The 26,543-nt window shown below is 39.0% G+C and overlaps 1 long non-coding RNA gene across 2 annotated transcripts in view; it reads right to left on the bottom strand.

Moving 5' to 3' along the window:
• LOC138683284 (uncharacterized) overlaps positions 1 to 26,543 on the bottom strand; it is a 65,303-nt gene that overhangs the window by 30,901 nt on the left and 7,859 nt on the right. Inside the window, exon 3 of one of the 2 annotated variants that reach the window (XR_011322881.1) lies at positions 14,230 to 14,329. The exons of the other annotated variant lie outside the window; for it this stretch is intronic. This is a non-coding gene — a long non-coding RNA (uncharacterized lncRNA). The remainder of the gene's footprint in view (positions 1 to 14,229; positions 14,330 to 26,543) is intronic. 2 annotated transcript variants of the gene reach the window in all.

Raw genomic sequence — 26,543 nt, forward strand, 5'->3', positions numbered from 1 at the left:
AAACATTTCAGTCAAGGGCACAGAAGTACACTTATAGTATGCATTTGACTGTTGTCAGAGCCTTCATCCTTGGTCCAATGAACCTTGTGACATCCTGTTGACGTGCTCAGACTACGACCTGGGCATATGTCTCAGAAAGCTGGCAGAGTGCTATCTGTGTGTAGCTCATCAGTCTCACAGCAAACACCAGGGAGATCCAGACTGTCTTTCTCCCTCATCACCCCTCTCACAGCAGGGTAGGCTCTTTGCTGATATCCTGTCCTCAAGACATCAGGTTTTTCAGGCACAGTCTTACAGGACTATGGAAGGCACCAGCCTGATACAGGAGAGTCAGCTATTTCAATGACTCATTAATTAGAGCTTTAACTTGGACATGAGGACGGGCCTAACTACTTGGTGGCACAAATGATGCTGTGATTCATTGGACTAGATGCATCTGAGCCAACAGCCAACAGACATCGGGAAGCAGAGTACAGAGTGCAACCTCCTCGCTAGGGTGGAAGGCTCCACTTTTCTCATCTCACAGTAGGTGCCAAAAGAGTTCAGCTGAAACATGGCCCAGTTGTGCCTAATTGTCTTGACTATAAACCGAGCTTAGCACAACTAGCTTAGATGGCGAGTGCTATATCTGAAGTTAAGCAAGACGAAAGCTGCTGCTAGTTTCAGAGCTCAGGGACCTTGGCAGCTGTTTCTATGCTTAAGACAATAGTGTTTGATTCAAGCCCATGTGCCTACTTGTCTACAGGCATGCACAATTACATTATTTACTGAGAGGAGATCCTCAGCTCTACCTGAGTTTTCATAAACCTGTGAAATAACTTCCTGGGAGGTATCCAAACTACTCTGGTTACCTTTCAAAATAAAAAACAACCAAAGACAAGACAGGGTGGAAATTCTGATCTCAGTGTCTCAAGAAGCGGAAAAAACCCTTGAATGGTTCTAACAGCTATCAGAAACATTAAAAACAAAATAGAAAAGGAGGTACTTTCAGTTGTAAGAACAAACCAATGACTTTGCAGTTCTGCACATTGCACAAATAAGAGAATCAAAGACCCTACAGCCTAATAAAGAGATGTCTTCCAAACTTCTAAACTGAATAAACTGTTATTCAAACAAATTCCCACCTGAATGCTTGTCAGTGAATAAACTGCAATTTACCTTGTTACATTGTAGAAGAGTCTCTTTGCCTAAGCTTCCAGTTAAGATGACTGAGAATGCCAATCTGGCAATTTAGTACTCCTTCCTCCTATGTATCTTGCTCTTTAACAGCCAGTCATATTTTTTTAAGTTCATTTTACCTTTAACTCATCAGTCTAATGCTAATATATCCCTCTAGCAATGCTGCAGTCATTACTGCAAAGTATATTTTAATACGAAAATCTGTTCACTAAATGCATGATGATATACTTCACCACCTTTTAAATGATTTGTACTACTAAGCATGCTTTGCCCTCATGATTTCTTTTATTCACCATGCTTTGCTTCCACTGCACCTTCTTGAGCACTTTCCAGAGCTTTGTGGAAACCTGAAACAAATGTGTATTCCATATCCCTACTGGTGGAGGACTTCTAACATTTTTGTGCTGTGTAATGCTCAAAGCAGAAGGTTCTGCTACTGTTTCCTTTTCCATGTTGTTTTTTTGAGAATTGCTATGGCTTTCTCTTACAGTACAAACAGTATGAAGAGGTTAGGAATTCCTTTGTTCATTCCAAACTCACTTCATAGGCCACTTTTCATCCTGATCCAATTAATCTATCTGCTTAAAATTCAGCATATATTTAAGCATGACTACTACACTGGGATGACTTTGACTATTGCCTCTATACTTCTGTATCGTACTTCCCACACTTGTAAAGTTTTTTCATTTGTTTTGCAAATCTTTTCTCAGATACAACACAGTAAATGTTTTCTTACGATGACATAAAAGTCTTTAAAGAAAAGACAGTGAAAAAGAGGATTCAGTCACAAACATTTTGGTTCAGAAGTTATAAAGGAATTAAAGAAAACATGTTGCCTGTTTTAAAGATTGTTCAGGCAACTTCTCTTTCCAAAAGTAGCATTTTTAAAAAAGATAATGATTTCCAAGTACTGACTTTAACTCAGCCATATAGCATACACTATATTCATGAGTCTACCTTATCATTTCAGCAGTAGGTTATGCTTCCATAGCTAGTTTTAAAAGCAGCAGTTCTCAAAGTCATAGTTCTTCCTTATTGTGTACTTATTTTGAATTGATGTCTATAAATAAGGCTTGCTGTTCTGGTTCTTTATAATTATTGGAGCTGCTGGCAGACACCTGAAAACAGTCAACTATAACTTTGGCTTGCTGTAGGTCTTAAATAAAAGTATGATGATTAGTATTTTTAAACTGACACATTAGTGAGATGCTGATGTTGAAAAATATGAATATACAGGATAATTGAAGTATGTCCAAGCACAGTGGCTTTCAAATGCATAATTGTTCCTTGCTTCTAGTAAAAATTAGTGGTTTTGTGGGTCATGATTAGTACTAATGATATTAGTTACAGCAGAGTAGCACAGCATACTCTGAGAGTTGATGTAAGGTCATGAGTGACCCTACTGAATCTGAAGAAAGCAAGGATTACGTGATGTCTCTTTGAAGAAGGAACACAGTGTGATTCCATACACACAGACTCTGAAGTTCTAAAAAAAAATTGCATTTTTATTCACCTATTAGTAAACTAAAAGCCCCCATTCCTACAATAAATCCCAGTAGAAAAAAGTGGTTTGCTAGTCCAAAGGCAATTCAGTCCAAGAATCATTACTGACTAACCTTATCCATTTATTAAAAGAAACTTTCTAAGCACATTATGGAAGGGAGGTAGCCTTTTAGAAATGAGAGTGTCGGGGACTGTATTCTTATCATAACAGAAAGCAATGATAACAGCTGCTGGCCTTTATTGCTGGCTATAACCTATGTTTCCCAGGAGATTTTGGAAAAGCTAAAGACATTGGTAATTCCTCCACTCCTCTGTGTATGAGGAGAGAAGGGGGGTAGGCTGGAATAAAGAAGTCTGAAGTTCCAGAAGAAAAAACAAAAAAGTAGTTTTTAATCAGAAAGACTGCTGCAATCTGTCATCACAGAAGAAGAATTGCAAAAGATTTATTTCAGCCTTTCAAAATGACAGTGATCTCTCTTTCCCATAGACTCTGCCTTCAGGTTTCCTTCCATGCAGCCAAGAACACTTGCAGCCTTGGCAGTCTTGTTCAAGTCCTCTTGGGCTGCCATTTAAGACTTTCTGCTTTGGAGAAAGGCTACGTCTTGAGTGCTCAAGGTTGGCTCTACACTATGTGGCAGCCTTCTCCCTCAAGGGTCCCTGGGTTCCTGGGATGAAATAAAAGGAAACATTGTAATGCTGCAAGTATACATAATCCAATAGAAAATAATTTCATGGGAACATTTTCAATGAGCTTTAGTTACAAAAAAATCCCTAGCGCACATCTCAGCAAAACCATAGAGCTAATTTGATGAAACCCTTTGGCATTTCTGTGTGAAATGTGCTATTACAGGTTTATACTAATGGAAGTGTGGGTAAAGGGTCCTGGTACCGCTACAGAAACATCCAGAGGAACATGTAATTCTTCTGGATGAGAGAGGTTTTAACCAGACTCTTACTTAGTCCCTTGTTGGCTTTTACTACTGAACCAAACCCACCTGCAAAAATAGAAGACGGTGACACATGAGACATATTAGGAAGCCAGGTTCTCTCCAAAGCAGAGGGAATTCAGCCCTCCTTTGAGCATCTGGCCCAGCAAGGACAGAGGATCTATATTTTCCCTTCACCTCCAGTCACATCCCCACTTAGTCTTCACACCTCTCATGTTTGTAGATGTTCCATGTTTTTAAGGAAATGCTAATTTGTACACTCTTGGTAATTGCTTTGTTCCTGAGAAGCTTCATTCACAGTGATCCCCTCCTCCTGCAACATGCCCAGCAGTGAAACCTGAAGACGTACTTTGCCATTCAGGACTCCTTTGTTGTAGGGAGTGTGTGTGGAGGCAGTAAAAATAGGCAAATAGGAGCTGTTGCTGCTCTAAAAAAACAGATATGGAAAGAGAGATGGGTGCAAATTTCTGCAGTATCAGATTCTGTCAGTTTTTGCTCCTCGTACTGTTTTCCCTTGTCTTCAGCTCAAATCAGTTGCTCTCTTGCCCTTTTCACCCTACCTGTAGGCAATCAGCAATACTTCTTTTGCTGGAGGAGGCATCTCTGGGCTTCTGTGAGAAGTATCCTATGAAACAGCAGGACAGCCCCCAGAGCATGAAAACTATCTTTTCTTGTATGGGAAATGGAGCCACAGCAACGGTGGTAAACATAGGAACTTACTGGCAATGGCAGAATTCCACTTGTGCTGGAGAATGGAAAGAAAACTGATAAACTGGACACATCTAGTAAGTAGTGTTAGGAAACTAACAATTACAGCTCATAAATATGGAAATGAGACTTAACTGAACACCCACATGCTCTGCGGAGGTGCTCAGTACCATGCATGTCTCCTGCAGATGTTTCAAATAAAACTAAAGTCTTCAGTTAAAATAATCGTTTGAATGTAGGAAGATCAGTCAGGAAGAAATGGTGCAAAGGAAGGTAAAACAGCAAAACCAGGTACCAGACCAGGTTATTAGCTATACAGAGAGAAAGAATAATTTCTTCATATTAAATTGGGTTGGTTTCCTGCTGCCAGGTTAGGGGCTCATGCAGTGCTATGGAGAGACGGGGAACTAAACAGTAGATGCAAGGCATGTTTTAAGCCTGGCTCTTCCAGACCTACCTGAAAACACAGGGGCTGAGAATAGCCCTCTGTATTGATTTTGAGTCTTTGGCTGCAGGCTTATTTAGCCTCTGGGGAAACTAAGAGATTGCATTAAATATAATTAAATGAAGCATAGCAGAGAGAGTACTGCAGCAAGGTCCTGATCCAGAGCTAATGCTAAACTAATAAAATTAAATCAATTAAGGTTGGAAACAATACTCATAATCTGGTTATTGCATTTGAAACCTGAAAGGGAAGATTGCATCATGGGGAAGGGACTATAGCACCAGTACTGAATGCAATAAGATTCAAGGCAAACACACCATCTAGCCACATTACATCCAAACCTACCACCTGAGAGGCCATGGTACCTGCTAAATCGTTATATCTTGGATGACTCCATACACAACACCCATATTTTCAACACTATCAAAAGGCAATATTTGACAAGATAGCCATGATCCAAGGGGCAGTGTTTGCAGGCAGCCTGAACACGTGGAGAAAGCCATAGCCATTTTACTAATAGGAGAAAGGAGAAAAAGAGCAGGGTGATCTTCTCCTTCCACCATGTGTTAGCATGGGCTACCTCCTCTCTGGACTTGGTGGCATCTCAGCCTACAGCCTTGAGAATGACAAAGCTGGGATTTTTCCCCACCCTCAGTGCTTTTTTTGGTGAGATTCTTTATTTAGCCACTTTTAGCTGGAACAGGCATACACTGCTGATGAGCTGCGCATTGAACAGAGTTAGTCCATGTTATTGACCTTGACTTTACTTTGCAGCTGATTTACATGTGTTTTGTTTCAGTGTTGAAGGGGTGCTGGTGTTTGTGAGGGGAGCAGTTAACTCACTGTGAGACCTGTCCAGTGGGGTCCGGTTTCATCCTGCTCTTTGTACAGCTGATTAGACTGGGATAGGGGCTTAATTCACTGCTGATTGAGTTTCCACAAGTACAGCCCAGAAACTACTCTTAAAACATGCATTTATAAGCTATGTAAAGGACAAGGTGATTGATGTTGTATGACCAGATTCAAAGCTGATGGAATCGGGTCTAGCTATTTATTAGTTTTTGAGTCATAATCTCCTGGGTCAGCAGTTGCAGTAAGAAGTTCCTTTCTCTCACTCAGACTGACAGTCCAGGCAACTCTTTCTATACTCAAGTGCCTGAGAGGAGATCAGAGAAAGCCAGGTTGATGTCAAGATGGTGACTCTCTTGCTGGGAAAACAGTAGCAAAACTTATATTCCTAGCTGGGTCCCAGCTGGTGAAAAAGTAAGTGGAGAGCTGGTAATTGCTGTGTACAATACTGCATCACATCTAACAAGGTGTCACCACAGCATGTTGGCATTTAATAACAATTAGGTAATAGGTTGCAGTTGTAGCAGCTAGTATTCCAATTTTCGTTACAGAAAGATTTTTACAATGTCATTTGCCTAGTATAACAAAGCTCTGAGATTAAACAGATGACTCGAGCATGAAAGCATCATCTGCCAGCTACTGGAAAAGTCAAAACTTTACTATATAAAGACTAGACTAACACAATTTGTGGTGCTATTATCAGCAAGGAAAAATCAGATGCTACCTTCAGTTTTCACTAGGAAGTAGATTGCTCTCCTCAGTTAAACTTTAAATAAAAGCTGATGTCACTAGTCACTATTTGCAAAGGCCTAAGTGGGAGGTTTTGCTGGCAGTCAAGGTTATCAGTAGTAGAATCCTAGTTCAAATGAAACTGAGTACTCAAACAAAACTGAGTACTGGAGGAAAAAGAAGATTAAAAAATCAGAAAACCAGCACAGTTATTTACTGTACATTTTATCACATAGTGCAAGTTTCAATGTTGAGGAAAACAAATAAATAAATTCCAGTGTAGGCAAATTCGTAAATTCAACTGTGTTCAAATTATATCAGTAGTAGATGTATCCCTGGCCAAAATATTAGAAGATAGATTTCAGTCTGCCTCCTCCCATTCTCTATCGAATTCCTTCTTTAATAAAATGACACGAGGAATGTAGCGAGGTAGAAAGAAGTTATATCGGGATGGGGAAGTTGTTACTGGTTTGTTTGGGATGGTTCAACTCAATGAACACCCAAGGAGATTAAGTAAGAGTCTAATATTCAACGTATATGTTACTATTGTTACAACAATCTTATTTTGACACAGTATTTGTAAATATTTCTTAAACTATCAAACTGAATTTTTTTTGAAAGGTGCTGATGTGACATGTCAAAATGTTTTTTGCTTTCTGTTGAAACAGTGGCAACAGTGGCTTGTTTCAAGGCTTTCTCTACCCACATAAACGCCCTTTCTTCCCGCTATGTGGTAAGCACTATCAATTTTTGCTTGTGCTGCTTAGAGGTAAGGAGTCAAGAAAACGAAGGCAAGCATAGGAACAATTCATGTTACTAGGATGCAAAAAATGAAGTGCCAGTCTCTGGCATTTAAGTAGTATTAATGTGGTGCATTAAGTGTTTGAGACAGAGGGGGGTTCTAGTCTCCCATTAATTACTTTGTCTCAAGTGCTCATACATTTGCAAGCAGAAAATTCTGAGAGCAGCCCCCAGGTTTCTGGTATGCCTAGATCACACTGGATGCAAAATGGGCTGGTGAGAAGCCAGCAACACCCTCCTGGCTTGCTCTTCCACCTCCGTACCTTTCAGCATGTGGCAGCGATGCTCACATTCCAGCTGTGCACTGATTCTAGGCCTGCTATAATGATTTAGGATTTGATCTTGAATTGTTATAAGCAAATATTTTCCACTGGATGGTGGCTTTCATCTGGCAGCAATGACACATTAACATAAAGGTTAAAAATGATCCTTGGAATTTTTTGTGCTGTTAACTTCGAGGCTGAATAAACTTCATTGGCAAATGCAAACATTACTTAGGAATCATGTTTAAAATAAGCCACAGTAACAAATCAAGTGCAGCCTCTAAAATTTGGACAAGTTCAACTCAGATATTTTTCTCCATTGAATCCATGCTATTTCATCCTCCCAGTTTGTCACTTTTATATCAAAGAAAGGCCAACATTTTTGTATTCCCTAGAGTTGCACAGAATCTGGCTAAGTAAAGCAGAAGCTATACAGTTCAAAATGACAAACTCATGCTTCCTAAGACAAATAGTATGAGACCTCTGCGGGAACATAAGCATTCATTTCTCTGAGATTTATTGTAAGCTGTCAGAAATAGTATCTCAAAGCAAAGAAAACTTTCACTTACTCCAAGTCTTTATGCAAATAACTGCTACCAAGATCTAGTAGTAGTTTTCTTATCATTGTGAATGGACAAAAATTGCATTTCAGAAATCCCAGCATTTTAGAATCATTAGGTGAATTAGGCAAAAGAAGAATCTGTCCTGTGAAAGGCAGGTAGGTATCTGGAAGTTATTCTGCTTCAGAGCAAACAGGAGCTCCTTTCAGAGTATTCCTCCTCTCCCCCATGCAAAGTGACATCAAATATTTCTCAGCCTCAGGCCCCCAAAACAATCATTCCATGTACCTCCTAAATAGCCCAGAAATTGGGTCACTTACCTAGGACTGATTCAAGTCACCAAGGACCTTCAGATACGGAATTAAACCTGGATCTCCTACATGCCTACAAATGCCAAGCTGTTGCTTGTTACAGGAAGTATTTTTTCAATCAATCAAGCCTGTTGCAGGCTAGGTAGCATCTTATATAAAGGGAAAAAACCTGTAATGCAATGATTACTACACTCATTTTGAAACATGAGGTTAAGAGATGCCTAATTAAAATATAGCTGGCAATTACATTTATAGGCATTACATAATTAATCATTCGATGTAGCAGTTCTTTCGGATAAATACTCCTAAATATATTCCTGAGAACACAAAGATGTAACTGCTCCAGTTAAACATGTACAACATGCATACCACCACGAGGTTTCTCTGGCTAGCTAAAACGACAGACGTTGTAAAGTATTCTTTATTCTGAGGCTGTTCACTCTGCTGGCTGTACTATGAAGCACCTGGGAAGATAAAACATTGCAACAGAACCAGGTGCATGGGCCTGGGTTACCCCTCTCTGCAGACATCTGCTGGAAGGAAGGGGTTCCTGCAGAGCGAGCAGCTGTCCCCTACCCGGAGAAGCACATCCTGAAATGCTCTAACAGACCAGAGAAGCCAGCCTCCAGCATTTCTCCTTACTAATTAGTTTCCTTCCACATTCAGTTTTCTTAGAACAATGCAGTACGGGGAAGAGGCCAGAGCAATTTCATACAGCTAAGGTCCTATTTTATACTTCATTGCGCTGCAACACAGCTTGATGTACTGGCACCAAGCCACAGTCAACATTCAAATTAAAGAGGATTTCTCTGCAGGACAGAAGAATCCCCTTTTACGCAGACTCATTTCCTTCAGTTCAAATTTACTGAAACTTAGTGATTCAAGACAGATGTGGAAACATTAATACTCCAGTATAATAATTTCTGATACAAGATCTTGCATACATGCTTTATAATGCTGTCTTCCTAGAAGTTAGGCTGAACTACAGGAAGTGTTGTGACAACATGACCAGAAGGCATACTGGGTTGAGAGCCGCCTTAGACAGTTTACAAGCACAGGATTTAACAAAGACTTCCAAAAACAACACATCAGGAAAGCTGCCAATATCACTAAGACGAGAGAGAGGCAGGGGAGAGCAGGGGAGAGAGAGCGAGCTCTATCCAGGTAAAAACCAAGATAGACTACTGAAGAGTCTCAGGACCTATCTGGCTTGTTTGTGTGTAAAGTTAGACCCTTCATTAATTTGTAATAGTTCAAGGTGAGATGCAGTTCTTAAACTAAAGCAGACTTTCCCCTAAGGATGGAAGAGTCCATTACACATTACAGTACAACTATGTAAGAACTCAGTTAATACTACTCTTTGAAAGAAGGTTATAGATTTAGCCCAATATGAAAGAAGAGGTTTAAAAGTGTGGAAACTAGCACCTACTGCTCAGCATTAGATCTTCCTTTACTGAACAGCAGAGTCACCACCATACCTGCCCAGTCCTCACTTTTCTCCTGCTCTGTGTTATCACATATTCGAAGGCTTGTTACTTGACTTTATTTCATTTGAAATTATATGTGTTGAGAAACATTAAAATTAACATTCTTAAAGTTTTTTCTTCAAATGAGAAAACTGCAGTACAGATCAACTTTTGATCTGTTTCATGACTAACAGCCTACATTTTATTGTGTGCAAGGGATACACTGCATGGACTAGTATTTCCAGAGCAACTAGGCAGTCCATGTGTGATGTAATGCTAGAGCAAGAGCTCTTCAAGCAAAGTTCTCATTGCCCAGAAGCAGGAGGTAGGCTGGAGAAGGGTATTTAATAAAGTACTAGTACAATGTAGATGCAGACCTAGGAGGGTAATGCTGTTCTGAGTGGAGACAGTACAGAGTGCCCTGACTCCTCAGTGGAGGACCTGCACCTCCGATTCTTCCTTCTCCATTTTCTCTAATTCCTAATAAAACTGGAAATTAGCCTTTTTAAAAGACGGCTACAAAAAGTATTAAAAATGGGAACTTCACTATCTAATTTGTAAAATTCTGTTGAAAATTTAGTCTTTCAAGAATAGGCAAATTGAATCAAATGGGCAAAAGCTGCAGAGGGCACCGAGCACCCAATGACATGAGCTGAATTAACCTTCTCCCATGAGCTGAGAGAAGACAGACAAAAAGGCCCTAGGCAGAGGTTACACAAATATGTTCCTACACAAAAAGCATTTACACATGCAATATACGTGATTTGGTAGATAAGAACAAGACATTACCATATATAATTATCACTTGTGTGCTTAAGTGCCTGTTTGTTTAGGCAGTCATCACATGCATGGAAATCATTTGCTTACATGCAGCTGAAATCCTGTAATCTCTGCTCTTATTTGTGGAGCATTTCAGTTATTTATTTGCTTAAATTTCTGTGAGGAATCTTTAAATAAACATTCATTATTTTGTAAGAAGTGGAAGATTAAAATACCACTTTTCGTTTGAATGGATGATTTCCCTTAAGACACTACATTTTCTTTTTTGGCTTATAATTTCTAAGATGCCTCAGTTGGTATGTGTCAGAAAGCATCAAACAAGATCACAAAAATCCGCTATCCTGACACCTCTAGCACATAACTGAAGAGCTGAATGAGCAAGACTTTATGATTAACTTATCAGTCAAGAAACAACTTCTCCAAGATGTGACAGAAACAGAGTATACGGGATCTTGGACTAGAGCTGTCTATTTAATGTGTTCTGTGGAGTTTACAAATACAGTAGTGCTCCAGTACAAACAACTTGAGTTAGTCTTTAAAGTTGGCATCACACCTACTTCATTGTTTCACAGTGCAGCTAGAAAGTAAGCAGCTGTTCAAATTCAAGACAGAGTTGAACCAGTAAAGCAAGGTGGGACTTAGATGTGCTTTTTAGCTGCTAGTGGAGTGACACCGGATATCCTTTTAGTTCCCAATGAGGACAAAGCTCCCTCCCACCCACCCACAAGAGTACCCACTGCATTTGTATAAGGTCCACAGCTCATGCTGCTCTTGGTTGCGTGATGATGGGAATTGGTGTGTATTTATGTCTATAGCAGCTACAGAAAAAGACTGCTTTTTTTAAACAGCCTCTGCTAGCCTCACTTACCTTGCTAACATCCATATAAAGCAATTGTAGAATTAGAAAGAAATACTGTAATGACTTTTGTAGGAGGTGAACACATACAGTTAAAGAATTTGGTGAGGAAACTGGGCACTGCTTTTGTACACACGGGTCTGCAGTATAAACACTCTTTATGTGGTATTTCTCTTGCTGCATGACTGCACTGATCTTCCCTGTTGCCCATCCCCTTTTCATCTTTTGATTGATTTACTAGACTTGGAGTAAACTTTTTTGAAGAATCAAGTTTTTGACTACCAAGACCTTCTCTTCAAGTCCCATACTTTGCAACCACAGCAGAACACATTTACATCTAGTTAATGTTTACTGAAAAAAGTCATTTCACTATAAAATGGTGTTTTGTGACTCAGAATAAGCCATTAATGAATCTGTACACTTTTGATAGGCCTGGCTTACCAAGATGCTGAGCACCCACCTCCTTTAGTTATGCTTTCGGTGCTTTGCATTTAAATTAAAAAAAATAAAAAATCAGCCCGGGTGTTTGTACTCTAAACAGACACTAACAAACAGCTTTGTCAGCCAGCAAAGAATCTCAAGGGTGCTTTAACCTGATGTTATCGGATTTGCCTCAATTGGCAGTAAAGTTGAAGACTTTCTGGCATCTGAAATGGAAACTTGGGCAATTGTTTTGAAAGCTCATTAAAACAGACAGCCACAAAGGACTGTTTCGCAGAGACATTCAAATTGTTTATCTATCTGGTACAGTATGGACGAAACTATTAATCTCAGTAGCTTTTTTACACTGCTGGCCACAGTGTGATCATGAACTCTGCAAATAATCAGTTTGCCTTTCAAAAATATATTTTCATATTTGAACTACTTCATTGCTTGAACTTCTCCCTTCTTTATCTCACAACTGCTAGAATCAACCCAAGAGTGATGTCTAGGAAAGTGCAGTTCAGATGAAACAGCTGCTGAGAGCACAATCAACCCAATGCTTTTGATCGAGGATTACATGTATTACAGAATAGTAAGCCCAATCAAAAATGTCTCCTTCATATAGATTTCGAGCAAGGCAACCTTTAGAAAGCTAGAAAACCCGGGTGATGACTCACAGCAATCCATGCTTCAGAAAAGAAGGGGTAAGGGTAGGAAAAACCAGATTACCTCACAACCCATGCTGATAGCCAAGCAAGAAGTTATTTGCCCAAGTAGAGGGTTATCTCCATTAGAGGTAATAAAGAGTATATAAGTACAAACTGATGAAGCTCTGCTCTCACATGAGCCTGTGGAAAGTCTTGAATGTGGATTTGTAGTTTGTTTTTTGATCTGTCCAACTTATTTTCAGAAAAAAACACTATCATCTTCTGTGCCTGAAAAGCATGCCTTCTGGCAGCAAACTAGCGCTGTTACTTCCCCATTGCTTTGAGCTGGTACTGTGTCCTGGTTTTGGCTGGGATAGAGTTAATTTTCTTTCTAGTAGCTGGTATAATGTTGTGTTTTGGATTTAGTATGAGAATAATGCTGATAACACACTGATGTTTTCGGTTGTTGCTAAGTAGTGTTTAGACTAAGTCAAGGGTTGTTTCAGCTTCTCATGCCCTGCCAGCAAGAAGGCTGGAGGGGCACAAGAAGTTGGGAGGGGGGACAGCCAGGGCAGCTGACTCAAACTACACCAGTCCAGGTCACCAAAACAGTCCCTGGCAGGGTGGCTAAGTTAGAGCTTTGCTTGTGAAGAGACATCAGAACTCACCGTGAAAGAGCCATGCCTACACAGTTCATGCTGCAATTGCATGTAGCTTCCAAAGCTTCACAGCAAAAAAGCCTTCTTACCCTTGAAGATAAAGATGTTCCTCTTCAGTTTGATTCTAGTGCAAGGAAAACATTTCTTTATACTGAGCAGTTTGTATCTGCATTAATATAGCATTGAAATTGATATCTAAATATGTTATTTATCTGATACTGGTGGGACTGAATTGAAAATTGCAGATTGTCATGGTTTAACCCCAGCCAGCAACTAAGCACCACGCAGCCGCTCATTCACTTCCCCGCACGCAGTGGGATGGGGGAGAGAATCAGGAAAAAAAAGTAAAACTCCTAGGTTGAGATAAGAACAGTTTAATAGAACAGAAAGGAAAAAAAATAATAATTATAATAATAACAATAATAACAATAATAAAATGACAATAATAACAATAAAAGAATTGGAATATACAAAAAAAGTAATGCACAATGCAATTGCTCACCACTTGCTGACTGATGCCCAGTTAGTTCCCAGGCAGCGATCCCCTCAGGCCAATTCCCCCCAGTTTATATACTGGACATGATGTCACATGGTATGGAATATCCCTGTGGCCAGTTTGGGTCACCTGCCCTGGCTGTCCCCCCTCCCAACTTCTTGTGCCCCTCCAGCCTTCTTGCTGGCTGGGCATGAGAAGCTGAAAAAATCCTTGACTTAGTCTAAACTCTACTTGGCAACAACTGGAAATTTCAGTGTATTATCAACAGTCTTCTCATACTGAACCAAAACAGCACTATACCAGCTACTAGAAAGAAAATTAACTCCATCCCAGCCGAAACCAGGACACAGATATAACTGTCTTTATTGTAAAAGTCTTCATGGTGAGACTTTTCCATTTTTGACAGAACACCAAATATTATGAGAATTAGTACCTTGTGCAGTAAGAAGTCTTAAATTATAATTTTCAGTTGAGGCTTGCTGAGAAGAAATTACAACAGAAGAAACAGCAAAATCTTTTGCATTTACAATTGAGATAAATACTACTAAAGACTGACCATGGAGATGCAGAAAATTACTTCCTTGATATGAGCACAGTAGGCTACTACATACTGTTCTTCAGTTAAATAAAAACATTCCAGTTACCAGCTCTGTGAGTCTATCGACAGGCCATACTGTCCAATACTGGTACACAAACCAGCTTTGTACCTACAAAAAAAATATAGTGAGCATGCTAAAACACAGTTAATTTTCAGCAGAGTACATAAGTCTACAATCGAAATGCATGCTGATTTCAAGTAGTGTGTGTGAGAGACTGAAAGAGTTAATGTCTCAAACGTTGTGGTGGGGCAAGTTCTGCTTAAAGACAAACCCTACACAGCAAGGAGCCAAGGTGAAAAGCCCATCAGCTCAGACATCAGCAACAGGAGGGGGAGGGCGTGCTGGAGGGTGCGCAGCTCCCTGTTCTGATAAGCTGTTCTGATACAAAGATCAAACAGTGGCCAAGGTCTGCAGGGAAGAAGTTACTCCACAAACGACCCCCAAGCCCAAAGGCTCACAAACTGCTCATTAGCCAGAGGAGTTTGGGTCCCCACCCGAAGGAGGGGCAAGGATGATAAAAGGACACCAACTGAAGCCCCAGGTGTGCAAGCCCACCGGGACTGGACCCCTTTGCTGACTGAACCAATGCTGGACCCAGGACCAGTGAAATCTTTCTCTCTTCCTTTTTCTCTCTCTGTCTTCGTCTCTCTTTCCTTTTCCTTTTCCACAATCCCTACACCTCATCCGTTTCAAGATATAAACCGTTGACCAAGTCTGAGACTAAGAGTGGATCCAGCCACCCCTAGACCCTTCTCTGAGGAGGAGTCTGGAAAGCAAGGGGGTCTGCTCCGAACCTCGTGACTCAACGGGAGGGATCTCCTTATTCCCTGAATTGCTGTATATGGTTACACGGTTTGCAGAAGTAGTCTTACGCCAGTTCCTGTTGTGAGAAACCCTGCCACCTACTACCACACCTCCCCACTTCAGTTTGCTTCTGTCATGAATAAAATCTTTAACTGATCACTTAGTGTCATTTCACCTTAATTTAGCCCGAGGGAATTTCAAATTAAACACAACTCCCTGGTCTGTCCAGTCTGGGTCATGACAGTGTGATTTGAATGCTAGCATCTGTATACCTCCTCTTGATTTAAAAATAACATATCTGTGTTTTGTTATTATCTCTATAGCCAAAAAAGACATATGGTCCTTCAGATGTGGAACATACTCTGATATACTTAGAGATCTTAATAATAATTAAAAAAATCTATTTATTTCTAATTTTAAGTATTTTTATAGTGGAAAATATATCCATCAAAGCTGAGGCACTTTGCAGAAAGTATCTGATTCCCAATTAATTTTTTTTCCTGCCTCACAGTTCTGGAAAGCCTTATGCATCTCTGCCCCCGAAATGAGAAAAGGGATAAAAAATGTCTCTCTTAATGATGAACTCTATTCTGCTTCCTTAAATGTCACCAAGGGAATGCTTACCCTATGCTGGTCTGTATTCAAGGGCAGTTTAAGAACCATTTTCTGCCCAGAGCAGTGGTTCTGCTCCGCTAACCCATCCCTTTCTCTATTCAGGGTCCCAGTCAAAACAAGATTCTACCACACCTGCTGGACTTCCCCTAGCCTTAAGTTACCTTTGATTTTGTTCCTTCTGCCTTACCAAACTATCCAATGCATTATAATTGCTCTCTGCTTTAACAAGAGTCAGAGCCTATGCATTTTCTTTCTCACGGCTGGCTGGTGGGGTAAGCACAGAGCAGGTGTTGAAGGAGAAGATGATAGAGGTCAATGAAAAACCTGCAGTCTACCAGAGACACTGAATCAAAGTAAGACCACATTTATTGCTCTGTCTTGACTAATGACAGAGGAAATCACTTTCCCCTCGAGTTCTCTCCAGAATAATTCATCAGCTTGTTGCTTTGCTAATAGGTTTATAGATATTACATAGAGCTGAGTCAGCCATGGTCCCACTGCTGATCTTAAGAATTACTCATGCTTTTTGAGATCAGCAACAGAAGCTTCTCTTATGTATCACTAACTTTTCCTTAACACATTAAGCAAATAACAATCACCTAATTAGGCCCCAAACCACAGTGGATTCACAACTATTGTTGATCAGAGCAAATGAAATCATATCTCTTCAAGAGTTAACTCCTTGCTTGCTGAAGGCATGTCTGACTGCAGGCATGCCTCTGCATGCTTGAAATTTCACGGGGTGTATATTTCTAAGCCAAATTTTATTTTTTATTACTATCTACTCAAGGATATTAAACAAAGATTCTCAGCTAAGTGGTAAAAAGAAGAGATGAAGACTTTGGGAAAAGCCAGGTAACAGAATACCCTGAGTTAAGCCTCACTAGCAAGCTTTCACTTGAACTGCTCACCCTATATTCAGTATTCACCTTTACTGTTTTTACTGAAATCTTAAGATATGAAGGCACACACAATTAACATAACTCAGTTTAATTAAAGACAGCAGACATGATACTCAAGCAATCCAGAAAAAAACTGTTTTGAAGGTTGTCTTTCTTCCCTACTCACAGACAATTCAGTTTATTTGATAAAAGATGGGACTTAGTATCTCTGGATTTGATTCTATTTTTCCCTGTGACATTTCAAATGGGCCTGAACAAGTAATTTGAACATTATGTGCCTTAGCTTACTGCATCCATAGAACACATACCAGATACTGCCAATAATATCCCACCAACAGATTACTTGGACATACCTTAGACATTAGTCAAGTTATGAAGCCATAAACCAACCCATCAGTTCAGGCTGCAACAGAACTTTGTGAGCACTAAAAACATGGGTCCAGATTTTGTATGATTTTTGTTTACAATGGACTCTAGAGCCAAACCTGACAACGGCTAGGATTCAGCTGAATCTAGTCTAGACTGCAAGTTATGAAATTTGGCAGTAATTCATTTGTCCTACACTGGTTTTTGCTAGTCCAGAGGGAAGCAGTACTCCCAGCGGGTGGCGGGGTGGGAGAAGGAAGGGAAGGAAAAAAAAAAAAAAGAGGGAGGGGGAAGAGGGAAAAAAAAAAAGAAGCTGCGTTTGGCTTTCCCCTCTACCCTGAAAATCCCCACCTACAACCAGCTGTATCCATCCTAGACACTAGGAAACAGTCTGGAGACTAATCACTTAACTTTGCACGTATTCCTGTTGCAAAAGAAATGCAATCATAGCACAGTCACCAGATAATCACAACGTAGCTACCTATGATACATCGCTATTCAGAGCTGTTGAGGAAGGCAAACATAGCAAACTTGGTACTTCCAGCATTACACAAAATTACTTCTTGTCAGTGCTTCTTTAAGCCTTGCACCTTTCCCCTGCAGAGCTACTGTTCTAAACAAATGAGGAACCATGTGGCTCTTTACATCTATTTAATTTACTTGCTGCTAGCTCATAGTGACTTGCTAATAGCCACCACTTTGGAAGTGACTAGCACATTGATTAGAAAGTAAGTAAGCTCAGTAATCATAAACATGGACTATAATACCCAAAGGAAAAGCACAGGCTATTTTATAGATTCATAAAACATACACACAGACACACACAAATCCCAAACTCCCAACAGCTAGAATACACTTTAATGGTTTCTCATTTGAATTACATGAAGAAACACATTTTTTCTTTTAAAGATAAAAATCAGCTCCTATTCCCACCTGGTATTTCTACAACACTTTAGATCTAGAGGAGGATGTCTCTATAATAGCATCACTCATTTAGAGTCAGTCATCTGACAGAAAACAAAGGCACTATCTCTGAAAGGTCTTCCAATACCTTTTCTCCTCTTTCTGAAACTTAAAGAAAGACAGCTGTTCTGAAAATGAAGACTACCCATATGGTAGCCTAAAGAGCAGATATTTTTAACATACAGGTACCGTAAATAGCCAGGAAGAATGATTTTTAGCAGCTATTTTCCCTATTTTTTCTTCACAAATGTCATACCTTCAGAACTTTTCTTACCCAGAGACACAAACATTTATTTACCAGAGAAAAACACCTTCTGAGTCAGACTTGACTTAAAATTTATTATCTGCCAACAAATTTTTGGAGGGTGTTCAAGATCATAATATAGAAAACTGTCAAATTTGAAATAAGTTATTTGGTTAGAAGGAAGTGGAAAGAACTTGAAAATGGGGAGATTCAGCCAAATTAATGCAACATTACTCTCCTTCAGTGTCTGACAGAAATATGTATTTAATTTTGCAGTGTATAATATTTCTGACTTTGTAAGAAGTTATATTGTCCTTGATTCTAATTAGCAACTTTTTTTTTTTTCATTAAAACTTTGGGCTATCATTATGTATATATTTCATAGTATCTAATTTTTTTAAAAATGAGCTCTCAAGTCCTTAGACATTCAAGCCAGAAGGCCCAATTTTTTATCACAGTGACTTATTGGCATATACCCCAAACTGGAATGACCCCTATATATGAGGGGACTTATACATCTAGGGGACTTTTTCAGTGTGGCTAAGATTTCACCCTTCTAGCAACTCAGTTATTCATCAGTGAAATCTGCTATCTCTATAATGATTGCTCCAGATTTTTTATTCAGCTTATTGAAAGTCAGAATACCAAAAATTATGCTTATAGTCCACAAGCAAAAACTTTGTATATGTTAGCAAGAATTGCTTAGAACAAAGTGAGAGGAAGGAATCTTTTTGCAAGCTCATATATTAGCTAAATATTTTCAAGTTACTGAAGAAGCAATGATATTTTAATAAAGAAATCAGAGTTACCGGTAAACATCTCCAGAAATCACTCCAAGGCAAAAAACACACAAAGGAGGAAAAAAAAAATCAGTAATTAAATTAGGTTTGCTATAAAAGGTATGAGTGGCAAAATGAGATTAAGTATTCCATACAGCAATCAACAGAACTAGCCAGGTCAGGGTACTGGCTACTAGTCACCAGCATAAGTAGGAAAACAAGTACGAAACATTAAAAAAAAAGCCCATTGTGGAACAACAGTAACAAGAGACTACCAAATAATTGAGCTCACTCTGCTGCTTCACTGAAGGAAGGAAGACCCAAATTCATTATTCAGTGTCCATTCTGTCTTTCAGAAGTCAGGATTTTGCAGGCCTTAGTATGTATCAGTCATCAAAACACACACACACACACACGCTAACTCATGTACAGCTCCTGCATACAAATCTCACAGCCCATAACCAGACAAGCTTTTTTTATCCATTTTTTTCATGGCTGTTGACCAATGGAGAATAAATGATGATGAGGCACAAGAAGTTCAGTTGTGTTGGAGTTAACCTCCTGAAGCTTGAAAAAGTATCAGAAAACTTATTGATGCTGGCCACAGCAGTGCTGATTTGTCCAAAGTGGATTTGGAAAGAAGGGTCCGGAACTGCAAAGCCAGGCCAGTGAAATTTATATCAGATGTATTATCCCAGCCACATTTTTCTCTGCTTTTATTTGACAAGAGCTCTCACTTGTTGGTTCTTATTTAAAAAAAAAAAAAAAAAAAAAAAGCCACTTTTTTAATAAGAAGAAGCATTGCTTCTGCATTGGTCTACAGCCTTTGTGCACAGCCCAGGCATGGCTGTGTATCTGCGTGCACCAAAAATCTTACGTATCTGATCTCTAAATTGAAAGATGCTCAGCTGGTCAGCCTTGTCCAAGCAGAAATGCTTCTGGGTAGGTGTGGGAGGACTTAAGAGTCTGGAAGACTGAGGGGCTTATGAGTTTAGGTGTGTGCATTATGAGATAGAAGCTATGGAGATGTTCTTGGGATTGCAGTTTGGGATTTCAGGGCTAAATGTTGCCTAATTCCCTCTTTCAGAGATAGATAAACTTTTTTTTAAATGCCCATAGTTAAACTTTAAGTTTTTTATTTTCCACCCACAAAGCAGAGATAGCAGTGCTTCTTGCATCACTCTTGCATCACTTGCATCACTGTGAATGAAAATGTTAAGGACTGCGAGATGATCCAGACACAGCGGCAGCCTGGCCTATGCAAGTAGTGAAGAAGAACCAATTCACCCCATAGCAGCTCCAGCCTTCCAAGCATCTGAAGACTTGGACACTCACTTAATGTGTGATAATACATAAGCATTCTTGTGCAGAGTAAACTTGAGGATCACTCTGAACAGACATTTAACACTTTACAAAATATTTGAAAAAGGCTTCAAAAGTGGTGAACCCTAGAGAAATAAGATATAATTTACATTTTCTGTTGAGAAAAGCAGTGGGCTTTCTGACAAAATAATTCCTAACCACTTATTTAGATATTCAAATACATATGAAATACATATTTTCTCCTAGATTGTCTCAGGACAGATTAATTGCCCTTGCATGTGGAAGACTGACACTAAGAAGCATAATGCAATGGTTCTGTAAACTACAGGAGACAGACTTGCAGCCTGGGCCTTAGGCAGAAACAAGTAATAAACCAGCAATGATTCCTGAATCTACTGGACAGGCACTAAATGGACATTTAAAAGCCAGACAATGGAAATGAACACAGAAAACCAACATTTAGCTGACTCTAATTACACATCTATCCATATCTCTGATATGTACAATAGTAAGATACTAAATATTAACAGAGAAAATATCTTTGCTTTTTCATCAAGTAGCGGTAAAAAGATCTTTATTCAGCCTAGATGGAGAGATTAACTTTTTCTTTCCTCTGTCTAGGCTACTTCTTCCATCTAAGTTTCTAATTACTTCTGTCTGTAGCTTTTTAGCACTCTGTAGTACTTTTGTAGTTACACATCCTTTCAACTTTCCAGTTTGGATTTGTCTCCATAGGCAAATAGATCTTCTTTGAGGTCTTCATTCTCTTAAACACAATTATTATTGCCTTGTTCTTATGGAATACTGCCCTCAAAGAGATTTTTCATAGTTAATTCTCTCTTAATAATTTATAAAACTACAACAGAATATTAGTAATAGAATCTAATCACTACTTATGCAACTACCAGATCAATTTTTTTTCCCCCATCTTTAAATGTAATTGCAAAACTAAATTATATCCATTAGTTTGTTGTGAGTGACCTGACCATAGCCTCAGAAATACTTTCCAATTGCTGGACATAAAGCCATGCATATGCCGGCTTGCATACTGCTGGATGTATAGGGCACAGGTATGCGAACATAAGCAGCCCTATTATTCTGTGCACAGAAATTGCTCCCAGAGCCTCCTTCGCAGTAACTGTGAGGTTGTTCTTGCTCTCCCATTGCTGATGCTGGGTCCAGTATTGCTATCTATCTTCTACTTTCTGTAAGTCAGACTGCAGCAGTTAGCTATCAATTTCTAATTGTGTGTGATAGTACAAAGGAACACAGCATTATACTTCTGCAAATTCAAAGACCTGCATACTCATAGCCCTTACTGAATGTGATTAAACGCTCAGTGCCAACACAACCACTGAATACTCCACCTGGTCCCTTGGTCTTTGCTCTGGGGTAGTGCATCAGTTCTGCCAGTTTATTTAATAGGAAGAACATGAAAAAATGTGATTGTTAATTTTCAGCATGTTTTTCACTCCTAACACTTCCACTGACCACATGGATCTTTGTAGTTAGCAAATGGCAATTAAACAATTGTTTCTGTGAGGTATAAAAAGACACATCCCTGCTAGGATACTATACACACAGTATAAAAGGTCCAAATCTGTCATCTGAAAGAAAAAGGGCTCTAATTTTGTGCTGTATAACAAATGAACAGCCTAACAATCTTATTTTCCCTATTAATGTGCCATTATTCAATGATAAACCCAACTGACATAGTTTAATAAAAACATAAAATAGAATTAACTATATATGATAGAATTGTATAAAGGTTTATTTATTCATTGACTTCAAAAAAATACTCTGCCCTAAAATCAGTGTTATTTCCTGATGCTATAAGAAATTGCTGCTAAATAAGTTTTTCATTTGCAGATTTGTCTGGTGTAATGGATGTGTGTTATTTGTCACCGTATTGACTAATATATATTCAGTACTAAGCAAGCTGCTTGGTATCTCAGATGAAGCTTTTTGTAAAAGACAGGGAAAGCATCCAGCAGAAACCAGGCGATAAGTGGAGTGTTTGAAATGAAGCAATGAATGCTGTCAGCAAGCTGTTGTGTTTGATAAAGAGGCTGTACTGGAAATGTAATTTGAAAACTCATAAAAACCTATAACTGTTCATGAAACTCCTCAGCAGATTTCTCCCAGTGACACAACTGAAACACAGTGGGAGGCAAATATTGAACTTAAGACATAACTGGACCATTCCGTTGTGTTCAGGAAAACATGAATCTCAACGCAGACTCTCAGGTAACCCCTCTGTACAGCGAGCGGTGTGATCATTGCGTATTTCACAGCTCTGAAGTAGTCAAAATTGTCTTGGGGGCTTTCTCAAAAATGCTAAGCCTACTGCAGAATATTTTTAAGCAACAATGAAAGACACGAGGTAATCGATTCACAACCTCCATCCCCGGAGGTATTCAAAAGCTGTCTGGATGTTGTCCTGGGCAGCCTGCTGGTGGTGACCCAGCTTGAGCAGGGGTTGGACCAGCTGACCTCAAGATCTCCCTTCCAGCCTCAACCCTTCTGTGATTCTGTGAATAATTTTTATAAGGAACTTAAAAGTTCAAGCTGAACTGATGCACTTTTATCACCTCTACAAAACAGTCTATTTTTTCAGATTCATACAGGCAAGCACAAAAGGAATTAAACGGTCATCACACTGAAGCTATAGTAGCTGTGTCGTTAAGGCCCTAACTTCTATTTAAACTGTCAAGTAAAGCCACCTAATTCTGACTATCAAGTCTCAACTAACTTAATCCATGCTGCTGAGTAAGTTGTGCTATTGAATGTCCTTTCCACTAAGAGCTGTACCTTGTCTAGTTTACATGGGTATAGCTTCAATTTCCAATCTGCTGTTTGCCACATCTGCTAAAGGCCTACTAACCTCTAAAATCTTTTGCCAGAAAGTAAATGTAGACCACAGTCTGAAACACAGTTGGCACATCCCTTACTACAGTGGAATGATTTCACCGTAGTTGAAATCATTAGTTATTTCTGGTCTCCAGCAATGTAGAACAGGATAGCCATTGCTATAAAGCATGAAACACAAATAAAAATGTTACGTTTTCTCTTGTCTCGATTCTGCTCAGAATCACGACTTGTGTGCCAATTGGACTCTTAAAAATTATGTCATTAACTTTGAGTCTCAGACCACTCAGAAAGGCTCTCTGATTTTGTGGTATCAGTAGAAAATAAAATATGATGATCTTACCTTCAGAAATGTAACAGATGGTTTTGTATGTTAAAACAAAAATCAGAAATATTTCAGTCTAATGTAGAGACTGAAATTTTTCCAGACTCCTAGAACTAAAAGTCAATAGTTCAGAGATAGCCTGATTTCCAGGGGAAGAAAAAATTATTCCGGGAATGAAGAGTAGGTTTGAGCAGAAACTGAGATATTTGACAAAGCTAGATGCCAAAGGATTAATAAATAAATAAATAAATAAAAAGGGCTGTTCATTTCTCCTCTGTTTCCTAAATGTCATCTTTCCTCATAGCGTACACCATACACTGTGTTAGCACTTTGCCTCCACAAGTCACCCCCTCCCATTACTCCACTCTGAACAGCACACTCATCCTAAGCAGCACAGCCTCTTGTGTGGGCTACTTGTGTATGGTATGTGGCATCATCAGAAACAGTACCTTTAATTATGACCAACCCTGGACATGGTAAACAGCTATCTCAGAAGCCTCTAGTGATTATTATAGTTGTGTTATGCTCTGTCAGACCCAGATGTATAAATATTATCCACTGCCTTATTGTCAGTCTTCTAGTTTAGCTGCTTTGCTCGTCCCTCCTGCTGTTTTATCCTTGGGGGTTTTTTTAACTGAGAGACAAGGCAACAAGATGAAGATTAAAGAAAATAAAATGCCCATGCTTAGCACAGTACATGTATACCTATTACAGACTATAAATAGCAACTTCACACTGCTGTTAGAAGTCAAGGTTCAAATCACAGTGTGGAGCACATCACACTGTATATCACCCCCACCCCACAAGCCTTAATCTACAAGCCTTGTAGACTAACTGTGAAGTTGATCTCTTCTGTGAAGCTGTCAGTCTTTATTTTTACTTTATCAGTAAGTGGTCTGTGTTTTTAGTTGCACAGATTACCTTTGAAGCCCCTTCACCTGGAGACTTTTTAATCAATTTGTCATATACATTTTTGATACTTAGGGAAATGTTAATGTTACAAATAACTTGTGGTACTTGGTGCAATATCTCAGTTTATCTGAGCGCTTTCAAGGTTGAAGATAAAGAATGCATCAACATGACATTTGTAACAGTGAACTGGCAATTTCATTAAAATGCAAAGAATAAAGTTAGAAGAGAAACGTATTTGTACAAAAAATAACAGCTTATTAAGCGGCACTGGCCTTACATTTTTGGGGGGAAGCCACTGTGATTGCCAACTTCTAAAATCACCATGGTTTGCTATTTTCATTTAACTTGACAGAAACTATAATTCATTTAACAAAAGGTTATCAGCATTTTTGAATCAATAAATTTAAAAGAATCAGTAAAACCCTCAAGAAAGCATCTAGGACAGGGTCCCTATTTTATACAGAAGAAAAATATGACTGTTAGAATTGAGGAAGGTGTATTTTTTAATCTGTACTATTACATATGTACAAGCTAAAACCTAACACCTGAATCTCTTTCACAGCAGACAGCTTTCTGGTCCTCTTTCAGCTATTCATTCTGATTTCAGGACTGAAATTCTGCCTTCTTTAGGGTCAATACTGATACTTCCTTTAATACCTCTTGGGTCAGAAATTCCACCTGAGTTGTATGAACACAGGCAAAATAAAGACTGTCCAAGGAGCAGCAACTGCAGCTTTTACTGACTTAAACCTACCAAAGTCATCGAGTAATAATGTCTTACATGACAGTATTTAAGACATTAACAATCAATGGCTAAAGCAAATTCAGAGCAGGAGCTCATGATGAGTCTTTAATATAATGGATAAAACACCAAATATTAGCAAATATTTGGGACTTGTGAAGGAAGGAAAAAGATTTATATTTCTTTTTGTCAGGCTGCCAGCTCTCAAATAACTCAAAGTGAATGGTTTCAAGGATTCTTATATTTCTTTCCAAGCCTTTTCAAGAGCCAACTACCAGTAATGAGTGTGAAACATTACCCTTAATTTTAAATCTATCTCCATTTGTAGTAGGGTTTTTCCAGGAGGTCAGCATATATTTAAAATTATGCTTCTTTTTACGTGAGAAGAAACAGTCTGAGAATGAAAAAATACTTTTACAAGGGAAAGGGGTGAGTGGGAGAGCTGTCCTCCACCTACCCTAGCACTTCTGAGAACATTAGCTAGGTCTCCTTTCCCCCCTCTGGTGGAACTCAGTTGATTCTCCAAGTGATGCTTTTCCTTTCAGGTGGAGTCCAATGATGCTTCCCAACACCACTGAGTTAATTCCATCATTTCTTACACTTCTCATCTTGCACACTGTGGTTCAGGTTAATTTGCATAAACCATTTCCATTTTTGGGATGCATTTATAAAGCCATTTACATAGCTGACAACTGCATTTCAGTGAAAGATTCATAGTGTGGCTTCTGGTCTCCTGCTAATTGAGGTTAGAAAGGCATTACTGATGTAAAAATAATAATGATGTCCTGCAACTCAGTACAAACCTACTAATAATTCAGCTCTGGAAAGAAAACAATCTTTTCATATTCTCTTCTTAAATGTAATTTAAAATCCTCAGGAGTATTCCATTAAATAAAATCTTAACCATCAGTGTGTTATGGTCTCCCAGTAAGAGTTTCAATTGTTTTGCTGATCATTCACAGTATATGTAAACAATTTAATTTGACTTTAAGTTTATATTGTCCAGAGTTTTAGGAAAAATAAGGTCTTAAAAGATTGAAGATGAACAGTTGGACTATTTTAAAGATCTTGTCTAGAATTTATTGCTATCAAAGTTCACATAGGATATTCCTGAAAACCAGTTTTATACAATACAGTTCACTGAAGACCCTCAAAGTTAAGCTGTAACAACTCATCTAATTAACCTCTTAGCTAATAGGTGGTAAAAGTGAACCACAAAGGATCATACTCTCATGTGCAGGTGCCTAAGTTATTCACATCCCTTATGCCATGTGTGACCGTCTAGCCAGGATTCAATGTCTTTTGAGAATTCTATCAGGTAGGGACGGTTGAATATCTCAGCTCCCTTAGGACGCCTCCTACACAGCACAACCTCCTTGCTTTTGTGATTGTACGGACCATATCCAAGGCTTTAAGTTCCTTCTGCCTCCCCACATATTTTCTTCCAGCCTAAGTAAGTCTCTCTCCCTTTTTTCCCTC

Source organism: Haliaeetus albicilla, chromosome 2 (genome assembly GCF_947461875.1).
Source record: "Haliaeetus albicilla chromosome 2, bHalAlb1.1, whole genome shotgun sequence".
NCBI lineage: Eukaryota > Metazoa > Chordata > Aves > Accipitriformes > Accipitridae > Haliaeetus > Haliaeetus albicilla.